This window comes from Neopsephotus bourkii, unplaced genomic scaffold (assembly GCF_033783945.1).
Source record: "Neopsephotus bourkii isolate Nb327-2 ecotype Australia unplaced genomic scaffold, CSIRO-AGI_Nbou_v1 NB_936, whole genome shotgun sequence".
Classification (NCBI taxonomy): domain Eukaryota; kingdom Metazoa; phylum Chordata; class Aves; order Psittaciformes; family Psittacidae; genus Neopsephotus; species Neopsephotus bourkii.
In genome coordinates this window covers 3,066,297-3,077,292 of record NW_026901430.1, presented here as the reverse complement: position 1 = coordinate 3,077,292, position 10,996 = coordinate 3,066,297, and positions in this window count along the sequence as shown.

Here is a 10,996-nt window from a genome sequence, read left to right as displayed (position 1 = left end):
CATGCCTGTGATAGTCACATTTTGTCCCCTTCTGGTTGTTAAACAAGCTTATAGAATGAAGCAAATGTTTGTCACTTCTTGTCAGCTCTGTGATGGTAATGTGATGCTTCTTCTCAAACCTGAGATATAGCTGTTTTGTTGCTTTCCATCTGCATCAGGGTTGTTCAGAATTTAGAATCCTCTTACTATTTTGATAGATGGGACATTTAGAAGTGGTTTTGTTTTTTTTTTCTAAACCTCAACAGTGAAGGAAATGGCATTTCACTGTTCTTAAATTTCTGTGATCAGATGCATATAACTGAAGCCAAGCCGTTCTGGAAAGTTGGGACTGTTCCAAGCCAGCCTGCTTCATTTTGTAGACGACTCATCTATTCCCAGTGGTATCTTTAACCAAAGCCCAGATACAAGGGCTAAGATTGATTTGAGCGTGGCTGATCATTCACTGTGCTGATAGCTCACCACACCAGGAAAATGCTCACTGATTCAGGAGACCTGTTTTTAAATCCCATGGAATAGTCATCAGGATGCACATATCCTTGAGTTATGCAATTTTAAAAAATTAAATGTATGCAAATCAACAAATTTAACCCATCCTGGTTTACAGACATAGCTGCTCTGAGGCCTCTTAGTACTTCAAGGAGCAGGCCAGCATAATGGAAAGATCAGTGAGCAAGGTCTACAGAAACATGCGTATGGTATTTAACATGTGAGTATCATTTGACAGTTTATACCTAGAGGAAAAAATGTAGTAATTGCTTAGAAACATCTCTCTGTGTGTTCTACTCAGTTATCATGCTCCAAGTCAGCTTACGACGTTATTTAAATAGAGAGTAGGAATAATGCATGGAAAAATATTTCTCTGCTGCATAGCACTTTATGGATGGTGTACAACATACTACCTGAAGAGAAACATTTTCTTTGTGTTCTTCCTAAGCTTATTTAAAAGAATCCACAATGTTCTAATTAGGGTGTTTGTTATTCTCAGAAGCTGTTGAAAAGCTGTAGAAATTATTTTAATAAAAGTAACTTTGTTTTATAAGCATACATTTCTGCAACACTTTACTACCTTAAATTATAATACAATGTTTTGATATCATAAATGTTTTCTAATGATAGTTGAGGTTTCAGATAGGAAGTCAGTAGCAAGGGTAGTTACAATGTAAATGCTCCAGCTAATAGAGAAAAAGAGAAGAAACAGGAGAGCAAATGTACACAACTGTGTTTTGGTTTTGCTAATTACTAATTCCATTAGCTCCCAAAGACTACAGTTAATTCTCGGCTTATGGATAAGCTGGTGCATGTCTGCACAGGGACAAGTTCTTCCCACTGGTGTTTCTACTTGATCATGAAGGTTTAAAGCTAATTAAGGTTTCTAAAACAAACAACAAAATCCTCTCACCAATCAAACAGGAAATCTCAAGTTGTTCCAAACTCTGAATGTGAAACAAAATACTCACTGTTACAGATATTACTAATTAGGCTAATTCTTCAGGGTTTTTTTTCTTTCAAAAACAATAAAAAAGAATTACCCAGATAGTATCAAAGCTACCAGTGAGCTAGATGAACTAGTTTGTGAATAGCATATGGTGACCAGTTGCCCGGATATTATTAAATATTTTCATTTTGTTCTGACTCAGTTTTGTACAGCATTTCTTCAGCTACTAAAATGGCTGCAATAGCTTCATATGCTGTATTTTCAACCTTCATGTCGTATGTATGTATGTGTAAGCATGACAGACCTCAAATGATCACATGGTGATGGAAGAACAGGCAAAGTTTTAGTGAAATTAAATATATTCTATTCAGAATACAAAAACTTGAATTTTCAGTATGCGAACTAATGTTTATTACATACAAACACTGTTTTGTGTTAAAGGCTTGTTTGTCATATGAAGGAGTATGCTATCAAGCTGCTATAGTATAATTTGTAGATTACCAACGTGCGCTGCATGAAGACGTCATTTTCAAACTACTCTGTCTTTTCAAACATCTTAAGTATCCAGAAGAAGGTATATTTGCTCTGCATTATTTCAGTGTTCTAAAGGGCTGGGTTTAGATGCAGATGACTTTTAGTTTCTTGAGTACGGAAAGCTTGTAAACAGTGTGATGCAGTTGTGGAAGTAGTTTGGTTCAGACTGCAGTTTCAATTTCCTTCCCAGTGATTTGCTGTCAGTTTTCCCCGAAAGCATTGCAGTTAGGAAGAATTTCAGCAAAAGGGAAATGTGTTTGGCTTGAATGAGAGAGGGAAGCCTGGTAGGTTTGTGCATAACATCCACTGCCAAACTAGATCACAGTTAAGTATTGCTCTAGAGTTATCATAGTAAAGTCCTGAGGTCTCCTATCCCAGCTGCTTTTGCATTCTAAAAGGCCAGCCTCTCACTTTTGTGGACAGAGATCTTACCTTGCTATCACTCCCTGTTCCTCCTCCTGACATAAAATGTCCAGTTCACCAGTCTTCCATCTCATGTTCCACCCACCCTTTTCCAGCTGTATGAGAGCCACTGTCCTTTCTTCTCAAACTTAACACTCCTCCCATCTCAGAGGTTCTTAGTCTGCTTTCCAACTCCCAGTCTAATTCCCCAGATTTTCTCATCAATTCAGTCATTTATTCTTCATGTCCATGCCAGCCCTTCACAAAACTCTTGCTCTGCTCGTACTGCAGCTCAATGAGATACTGCTGATTCCATCATAGCTCACTCCTTCATCCCCATTTCACACTGTCACCTCCTGTTACCATATTACTAATGACTGCTGTGGCCAAAAGAGACTTCTCGCACAGCAGATCATGTATTAAAATATATCTTAGAGGTGCTCATTAGCTTGTGGAAGAATCACAAGCTAATTAAATATTCATTAAACCATAAGCAACTCCTCTTTTTACAGTGTTGATGCATGCGGACAGATTGGAAGTCCTAAGAATTGTGTTTCTGCCTTTGACTTCACTTCCCAAAGAAGGTATAGCTTTGAATTGTCTGAAACTAGATGGAAGGATGGTAATTTCCGAGAAAGGAAAATAGTGGATTTATAGCTATATAGGAGGAAGGAAGAGAAGGAAAAAAGATTGTAGTGGAAAAGGGAGGCTGACTTAAGTGACATAGAAACCTCTAGTGCCTCAGTCTCTGCCTTCTCTGAATAAAACCTGATGAGATATCAGTGAAAAGCACTGCCGCAGTAGAATGCCACCTGATCCCAGACCTGTATTGTCTAAGGACAGGGAGAGAGATGTTTATAGTTGAAACTCTTCTCTAGTTCATTGAACTGACAAAATATTAGGATAGTGATTAGGGTGCTGAGGGTAACTAACTTTTCTCTGGGCCCTGAGATTTCCCATTATAATGCAAAGGAGGATTCATGCAAAAAAAAAAAATAAAAAATCACAATTCGTGGAAAATAAATATAAAAGGAGAAAAGATTCCAGTGTAGTTTACTTAAAAAATAGAAGCAGATCCTTTTGTTGTTTTTTGTAATATTCACAGTTCTAATGGTACCTTATTCATTCAGTGATTTAGAGGTCCCTTATGTGTGAGCTGCTTTGCATTGACATTCCCACTGCTAGTCTTTAGACAAAGAAGACGAGCATTTCACTCATGGATACAGAAGCTGAGTAGGACTGTAGCACTTCCTTTGCAGTCCAGTTTGCTCTTTCTTCTGAATCCTCAGCTATTTCTCCATTTTACACAACTGGTGTCTGAAGGAATCTCTAAATGGGGAAACAGGTAATCAGCTGTGAAAATGAATATCAAGCATCTATGTGTAGTATCATATGTAAACTAGAAAAGCCCTAGGGCATCAAGATATTACTTGTCAATTTTATACTGGTTTTACATCTCTGTTTATTCTTCCAAGGGAAAAAAAAAAGCCCACTTGTTACCTTAGCAACATGGTTATGTTATCTCCAGACATCTGAACCAAATTCTCAGGACACATGCACTGTTTTTCAGGTGAACCTCTATCGCTGTAGGAATAGCTTGATTTATAGTGTCAGCATATTTTATGGCAAATTTTTTATCTACATTTTTAAGCAGCATCCACCTCAGTTATCTCAGCCTCGTGGTTGTCTCTTCAAGACTTAATTCTTGTCAATTAGAGTCTTAAATCAATTAAGGAATTTTTCTTAAATTACAGAAGGTAGGCATTCATTTGCAAATATTTGTATTTGAGACAAAAAAACTAGTATGCCTTTGTTTAATAAAAAGACATTCTACTTTGTCTGTCGAATAGTGGATAATAGACTGAGGGTACAATTTAAAGTTGTCCATTGTCAAAGCTAATATATAGTTTTGGCTGAAAGGTAAAGTACTGTATCGAATTAGAAAATGGCTAAAACAGAAACCAAAAAGTAGAAATAAATGGGCAATTTTCAGTGTGGCAAAAGGTTAATGCTGTTGTCAAGAGACCTAAAGTATGTAGCGGAGACAGCATTGCATAATAGGTTTACTACTCTTCTGAACGCAGGAAGGTATCAGAGTTTGCAGAAACAGCTTCCTTCATAGTGCTGCTGAACACTCATAGGTCTCACTGAATTCTTTTACAATCTCTGTGAATAAGCTGTGTGTGGACAGTTAACTCCAGTTTTGATGATTTAAGCATATATCACATGACAGAAAACCAGCTTGGCTGGTCATAGCTGTTACCAGGCTTTGACTGTAGTGCCTTGGAAGAAATGGTATCATTAGTGAGGACCTGATCTGCATGCTACGGTGCTCTTTAAAGAAAACTTAATGCACGTGAGTAAAATATATGACTATGATGAAAACACTGAAAAAAAAAATATGTTGTAAAGTAACCCCTGCACTAATTTGTTGGCTTCTCTAAAAGAAAAGAAGATGTTACAAAGAAAGACAATCATTAGAGGTAGGGGAAACTTTCAAAAGGAGGGAGACAGGATGGAAATGTTATTTTATGATTAGATAATTACTTTGGAACATGGTAGTGTTATGTAGAAATTACTGAATACCAGAGCACATGATGGATTTCTGTATTTCTCTGAAGCTGAAGAGAAATCTAAATGAAATTAAAAAGTAGAAAACTAAACATTTAAGGAAAGAAGGTAAATGCTAAACTCCAAAAACTGGATTCAGTGAGAAATTCTGAGACTGAAGGTTTCAGAGAGAAGTGGCACTGTATGTGAATAATAAGAAAGCAATTATAGTGGGTAAACATTTCTTTAAATGAGATGAGGCTGTAAGTTTTAAGTTTAACCCAAATAATCAACTGCCTGGGGTAACAAATAGCTTCCTCTTTGCTGGTTATTCTGTTCAGGCAGATTTTCTTCTAAGGTAAACTAAAGCTTCAGTTACTAGACATTGTAATAGTTGATGTATGGATTTGATAGAGTGCTGCTCTTCTGAGAGTTACAATAAGTGTTTCACTATGGAAAAAGCAGTATATCATATGATAAGTGTGACAATGGAACAGTGGTATTCAGGGTGGAATTTGCTAACAGACTTTCTTTAAAAGTATCATTAACTTGATTTTAGAAGTTGTCATTGTATAAACTGAAAATTCACCTCTTTTTTTTAATGGATGAATGAAAGTGTAAAGGCACCCAAAAAGTCACATTGCAATAAGCTAAGTTCTTAAGTTATGACATCTCCTCTGTTTAACAGTGATGTAGGTAGCTCCCCTTTTCTTCTGAGGACAATGTACCTCACCTTTGCTACAAATGAGAGTACAGGCAGTTACAGTGCATCACCTGAAGTATTGCAAACTCCTAGCCTGTTTATACTCCTCAGAAGATCTGTGCATCTTAAGTCAAGATGCAGGTGTTGAAAATTGTATCCATTGCTTATGATAACCATAATATTGAGTTTTACAGAGTAAAAGATTATCCGTATCACAAACTTGAAAATATAAGCCATACCTATCAACCATGCATTTTTCTCTGCTAAAACCAAATGTAATTTATGTCACTTCAGTGTAATTAATGTACTTTTAACTAAGGAGTCTGCAGGATTCTAGGCAGTTTGTGACAGTTGCCAACACAGATGATTGAAATCTCCCACTGCAATAGACCAAAACTCTAAAGAAAAAATTGGTTTTGTTTGTCTTGTAATATCTTGATGCTCTAGGGCTTTTCTAGTTTATATATGGTACTTCACATAGATGCTTGATATTAATCTTTCACATAGCAATGGTTATTTGCCTAAGTGAAGCCAGACTTTTGACTGCAACAGAATGCACAAAAGCATTAAAAAAAAAAATCATATTCTTAAATATTTTCCTCTCTGTGTTTTTGCAGTTTTGGGGTATAGGTGGTGCTGGAAAGAGAACAGTGTATATTACTCAAAATATTCTGGTATTTATCTACTATGTTTTAGCTTTTCAACAGGAAGAGTTAAATGTGGTGTGCTACTGGAGCCCCGTTTTAGGTCCTTTATTTATTTCACATAACTGTGGGATAAATGGAGTGAGTGAACAATCAAACATTGTTTTTCTTTTACTTGGCATTTCCTATAGCTCCGGAATGTTACAGTGAACATACGATTTTATGCAGTGGTAATGACATAAAAGTTGTGTTTGATTGCCTGTGCCCTTCACAAATCACAAAAACTTATTTCATAGTGCTCCAAGTGATCAAAAAATGTAGCCATGCGGCACTGAAAATAAAACAACTTAATGTGAATTGGGGCAGCATGGTAAAATGTTCACGCTAAGAAGCTTGACTGCTGTTACTTGGATCACCTGAACTTGTTGATTAGAGGGGAAATTTGAAGAATAAGTAAACTTTGAGGGCTGCAGAGATTTCTAAGTATTGCTTGATATCAACAGTGGACCTAAACAACAAAATAAGATGCTATTTCCCACCCTTTTCTTATTATAACAGTACCAAGAATGTTTTCTCTTTCTTGAAAAATCATCAGTGAGTGTTGCGTAGAGAATGCTGTTACAGCAGAAGAGTGGCCTTTTACAGCTCTGTTTTTTAAGTGAATCTGTTGAATAGATAGTAAGTCTGAGAAATAACTATAGTACTACTCTTGCCTTCAACACCTTTCCCTCACAGGAATTTTGAAAATGTTTAATCCCCTATAAATGTCCAGCAACTCTGTCACTGGTTCTCTTCTGTCACATCAAGTCATCTCTTGCCTGAGCTTTTGTACGTTGATTATGTAGAAAATAGACTGCTAAATTCAGAAAATTCAAATGTTGTTAATCTGCCTTTGTTGTTTTCATAAAAATAAAGCAGTATAACTGTTGACAATATATAGCATCAAATAATGAGCCTCCAACCTGACATGATTCAGTGATTACAAATTAGGAAATTGTTGACCACTCTCCTGAACATTCTTGTTATGTTAATGAAGTTTAATATTCATTTATATAGGATGAAATTAGACAGTTTTTCTGCATTTTATGTCACATGAGAGGACATGCCCGCAGTTGTAGGTGATCCTGAGTCTAGGCCAACTCTGTCATTTATGCGTGGGACAGTACTGACATCAAAATTTGATAGCGTTCATGACAGAATTTTGGATACCATCCTGTTTCGTGTTACCTTGAGAAATACTATTATGTATATTTAACAAGAACTTGGAAGCCACCGTAAGATAAAGACACCTGGTGTACTCGTCCTTCTGGTTTGGACAGCTGTGATTTGGATCTGTCAAAGTATTCTGTTACTTAGCAGTCAGCTACTGTGTAGATCACACTGCTTTGGTCAAGCACATAAATGATGAAGGTATGCTTCAGAGTGATTACAGTCACAGCACAGTAAGTTGGGAACAATTTTCTTTCCAACTGGTTTTGGAAAAAGGCATTCTTGGCATGGAATTTGCGTGTGCAAATGGAGAGATGCATGGAGTAATCCTCTACTACTGGCCACCACTCTAAAACCTGATGACAGATGCCCTATATATAAGACAGTTATATTTTATGTGTATATGTATATGATGTGTGTAGGTATTTTTAACTGATATTGAATACATAATTTTAAAAGCAGTCCTGAAGTTTGAAAAAACCCAACAAAACCTTCTCAGTATCTGAAATGATTGAAACTTCAGTTAAAATCTTTGCTGTATGAATTAAGTATTCTGTGAGATAAAATACATTTTTTGTTGTTTATAATGCATTTTCCATTAGTAGTGTGGCAATGTAAAAAATGCATTTGAGGCAAAAGAAATAGCATATCTTGACAGCGTGACTTAAGTAGATTTCCTATTCATTGAACAGATAAATGAAGCTAGTATAATGTGTTACTGAAAGTGTTGTTTCAGCCGCTACTCTATTACGTTGTGATACCCTCCACAGGAAAGAGTCCATCATTGGTACTCACCACCAAATCCAGTTTCCAGCTGGGATGATGTACCTGCTGTATACATTAAATGCAGTCCATTTTTTTTTTCAGTTTATCTCTTTTATATGTAAAAATCAGACTATACAACTCAGAGCAGTCGCTTATTTCACAGCTAGAGACAGATAATGGTGCTGTAACACAGCAAAAATTACAATGACAAAATGTTATGCAAATACTTTAAAATGGGGGATATGAGGGGGTGTTAAGTATAAAGTTGCATTTCATTGCTAGTTAGGACTGTTCAGATTGTTGTTTTTTTTTCCCTTGTCCAGTAGCCGTTGCAGGTGCTGAGTTCAGTGAAACATTCGTAGTTCCTACTTTTGTGTGTTCTGGGAGTTTTATTTCATTCAAAAAAGCATGGAAAGAAATGTTTTTTTGATCTTCCTGTCAGGATGTTGGCACTGCTCATACTGCAAATTATGCTACTAAACAATAAATGGTTCAATAGAAGATTGCTTAATCTCTGCAGAAACAGTAACAACAAAAGTGCACATATTTCACTTTTGTCTAAATAGTAGATTGGACAATTTTAGCTGTTTGTGTTTCACAAACCTTGCCAGCTTGAAATCAATTTCCAAAATATTTCAGTAAAAGGAGTTGTGATGCTGGAATCAGAAAGCTGCTGTTGCTGTCTTGGATCTTCTTGAGCTCACCAGTTTTGTAGAGATGATTTTGGGTTTGCTCAGTTTGACATGATGTGCAGCTGGAGTTTTGCAGCATCGGGCTGTGGCAATACTTCTGTTGATGAAAACCTAGAGTGGACTAAACCTTCAGAAGTAATGCATGACAGTCCTCATATACATGGAAGAAAAGAAGAGCAATAGGAAGGACACAGGAACCAAGCGCATTTAATACCACCAAGAAATGGGTGCTAAGGAGGTAGCTCCAGTGTCTCTGTAGCGACCATGAAATGTGTGTGGCTGCAGTTCCTTGACTGTAGTTACCACGTAATTTTTGTGTGCACTGATTCAGTTTTCATTGTAGAGTTATGGAACTTCCCATGACTTAACTGAAAGCATCATTTTCCTGCTACTTTCAGTGTGCATATAAAACTTTCCACCTACAAAGAGGTGCTTTGTAACTCATTTCTTAAAATCAGAATACTTTGTTATAGCACAAAAGCTCTCAACTTTGTTTCTTGAAGACAAAGTATTTTAACAACTGTGTGTCTTTTATACATTTTGAAATAAGTAAGCCTTGCTTGTAAATACTAATGGACATCTGCCTCATGCAGGATCTGCTTGGCTTTGTACAGAGGTATCTGCAATGAGCTGAAAGGAAGGCCTTTCCCTTGTCTAACATAGAGGGTCTGTTCATTTTCAGCATTCAGTCAGAGCACAAACAGCTCCTTGGAGGAGACAGTGTCCACTGTAATGCATATTTTTACCATGAAATACTACTTTATTTGTCTCCTATCACTTGGTATTTGTTTCTCATAGCACTGGTCATCCATACATTTTGAAGTTCTTTATGAGTCTGTTTGAACAGTTATTTCTCCTTTACAGAACTAGGACAGGAAAGGAAGCAGACTTAGTAAGTGTGGCACACATTTAATGTCATCACAAGGAGACTCGTTCATATTTCATGTCACTAGCTATTGGTAAATGCTTTGGAAATTGTGACTCTATTTCACAGTATTTCATTGGAAATAAACTATGAAGCTTAGCACTGAGTGCCATACTTAACAAAAAGGTTCTGCTTGAGCTAGTCGTGAACGTCCACTCCAGAAACACACAAACATCTGAACTATCCCAAACTGAAAAATGTCTCCAGAGAAGGAGACTCCACAACCTCCCTGGGCAGCCTGTTCCAGTGTTTTGTCACCCTCACTGAGAAGAAGTTTCTTCTCAAGTTTAAGTGGAACCTCTTGTGTTCCAGTTTGTACCCATTGCCCCTTGTCCTTTCATTGTTTGCCACTGAGAAGAGCCTGGCTCCATCCTTGTGACACTCCCCCTTTAGATATTTATATATACTAATAAGGTCATCCCTCAATCTCCTCTTCTCCAAACTATAGAGATCCAGCTCCCTCAGTCTTTCCTCATAAAGGAGATGCTCCACTCCCTTAATCATCTTAGTTGCCCTGCGCTGGACTCTCTCCAGCAGGTCCCTGTCCTTCTTAAACTGAGGGGCCCAGAACTGGACACAATATTCCAGATGCGGTCTCACCAGGGCAGAGTAGAGGGGAAGGAGGACCTCTCTCGACCTACTAACCACCCCCCTTCTAATACACCCCAGGATGCCATTGGCCTTCTTGGCCACAAGGGCACAGTGTCGGCTCATGGTCACCCTGTCGTCCACTAGGACCCCCAGGTCCCTCTCCCCTACACTGCTCTCTAACAGGTCGTTCCCCAACCTATACTGGAACCTGGGGTTGTTCCTGCCCAGATGCAGACTCTACACTTTCCCCCTTCTCTTCACTTACCCTTTCTTCTGCATGTAACTAAAAAAATGACTGACATGAGTAGGAAAAATATGGATGCTAAACAAATTAAACAATAGGCATGTGTCGATACATTTATTTTGGGCAGCATAGTTGAACTGTAAAATTTCAGAGTAAGCTCTGAATTTCAGTTCCCATAAAAATTTTCACATTTGAATGTGCTGGGTCTAAGATGTAGTTTAATGTACTGAGTCAGACCATGAATATAGCTACTCTGTCAGCTTCCTCTCAAGAATAAGTCACGGTGCTAATCAAAGTGAAAG